Consider the following 2,573-nt stretch of genomic DNA (forward strand, 5'->3'; position numbering starts at 1 on the left):
GGGCAGCTAGGTGGTGAAGTGGCTAGAGCATCAGACCTGGAGTCAGGAAGACCTGAATTCAAATTTGACCTCAGACACTTGCTAGTTATATGACTCTGGGCAAGTCATTTATCCCTGTTTGCCTCATCTGTAAAATACGCTGGAGAAGGAAATGGCAAACCACTCCAGTGTCTTTGCCAAGAATACCCCAAATGGGGTCGCAAAGAATCAGATACAACTGAAATGATTGAACAACCATCCCATAAATTCAATGGAGCATAGATCGAGAGACAGAAGAAGAATCAGAGGTCATCTAACCTAACCTTCATTGTACAGATAAGGACACAGAGATCGGAGGAGGTCTATTGACCTGCCAAATATCACATAACTGGCCAATGGCAGATCTGGAATTTTACACTAGGACCTCAGCCTGCACCCTTACTGTGGTTTCCACCCCCAAGGGATGGCTCAGGTTTTTTTCTCTTAGGCAGGATCCTGTCTTCCAGCTGCTTAACAGCACTGCAGACACACAGCAGGTGTGCCAGCATTGCTTGGATTCCCTGGCCCATCTTCATTTCCGGTGCAGGCCTGTTTATCTGTATTTGTTAGGGTCCTGGGGGATGGTGCAGAGATGTTTCTAGTATCTTCTCCAGACTAGATGAGGACGAGGTCTTGTAACTTCTTCTCCTTAGTTTATTTATTTCCCCCCAGCTGGAGGGCCCCATTGCCTCCTGTTCATGGAATCTTGCACGCATGAATCATACTGTTTTAGGGAACTGCAAGTGGTGGCCCTTCAGTCCTTGTAGAGTTTTGGGAGAGAGAGGCCCTGTGGGTTGTGAGGTTGGGAAGTGGATAGTTGAATTGATCCACTGATTTATCAGTGAACATAAGCAGTCTGTCCATAGGTGGCATTTACTGTCAGTAGAATAAGCAAGAGCATCACTGAGACAGTACCTGGCACACTGTGGCACAGAACTGAGAACTGGGCTTTGGAGGCAAAGATTAGTGGGCAACAACTCTGAGGCAGAGGGATACAAGCCACAATCTGTGTTCACCCAAAGAGATGGCCTCTCAAGAGAATTAGAGCTTGATTCTGGATTGTAAGGAATTTCCTCTCCCTGTTCCTCCTTAGCCGTCCTTGACCACTTTGACATGCTCTGTCAGAGAAAAACAGTTCTATTCTGGTCTGAGCCTCTAGCAAGCTCTAGTCTGGGCAGAGCCTGAAAATGTCTGCTGTTGGGGAACACCCACCACGTTCAGGAGATAATAATAATAGCCTACATTTATATGGCACTTTGAAATTTGCAAAGCGCATTTAATTCATCTGATTCTCACAAAAACCCAATGAGCTCAGGTGCTGTTGTTATCCCATTTTACAGATGAATGTACTGGGATTTGTCCAGGGTCACATGGTTCTTTAATGTCTGAAGCAGCATGTAAACTTAAGTCTTCCTGATTGCAAGTCCAGTCTCTTCGTTATAACAGTTGGTCGGTTAGCTGCTAATAAATCCTCAGTGCCCCTGAACATAAATCATTAGACTGTGAGCTCCTTGAGAGCAGGCAGTGTGTGTGTGTGTGTGTGTCTGTGTATTTCTTTTTATCCCCAGCACATAGCACAGTGCCTGAGACATAGAAGGCACTTTAAAAATGCTTGTTGACTGACTGACAGATCACAAAAAAGTGATGGATCTTTCTAATCATGGCAGTTACCTCACAAATTCAAGAATTAGTTGAGTTGGTGGAGGTGGTGGGTTAAGGAGATAACCACTGAGTGGATTTTCCTCTATCTGAAGAAACTGAATGGCCAGGCCTAGCTGGTCAGAAATTCTGGACTTTGTGAATTGTTCAGATGGTGGAGAGGCACTAGCCATAACCAGTTATCTTCAACACAACACCCAAATCATGAGGACTGGGGAACCAGCCAGGAGCTGCTGAGCCATTCGTGCCTTTGAGCAAGGAGCCAGAACACAAGTCCCACTGGAAGGGAATGGATTGAAGGCCCAGTTCCAAGGGAAGTACTCTAGTCCAATCATGCTACTATAGGAAAATTATATATACACATGTATGTATATATAGAGAGACACAAAGACAGAGAGACAGAGACAGAGATGTGCGCACACATGCACATACACACACAGAGAAAAAGAGAGAGAACTTTCTTCACAACTGATAGGTATAGTTTGAATATTAACATCTGAAAGGGACCTCAGAGGCCATCTTTGCCAACTCCATTTCACAGATGAAGGAACCGAAGCTCAAAACAGTTAAGTGACTTTCCTAGGGTCATACAGTTAATTGGTGTCTGAGACAGGATTCAACCCAGCTCTTCAGACTCCAGGTCCAGCATAATTTCCCCTACTCTGCCTACCTTTCAATTTCTCTCCCTCTCTCTTCTTTCTCTGTCTCTTTTTTTTTCTCTCCCCCCATTCCCTCTTTCTTTCATCTCTTACTCTCTTCTCTCTGTTTCTCCATGTATATTATATGTGTATGTATGTATATATGTATGTGTATATAGGTATGTGTGTGTATCTATCTATCTATCTATCTATCTATCTATCTATCTATCTATCTATCTATCTATCTATCTATCTATC

The sequence above is a fragment of the Petaurus breviceps genome, unplaced genomic scaffold, assembly GCF_028583685.1.
Source record: "Petaurus breviceps papuanus isolate PSGF00001 unplaced genomic scaffold, PetGlider_PUasm1.0 90667, whole genome shotgun sequence".
Taxonomy (NCBI): domain Eukaryota; kingdom Metazoa; phylum Chordata; class Mammalia; order Diprotodontia; family Petauridae; genus Petaurus; species Petaurus breviceps.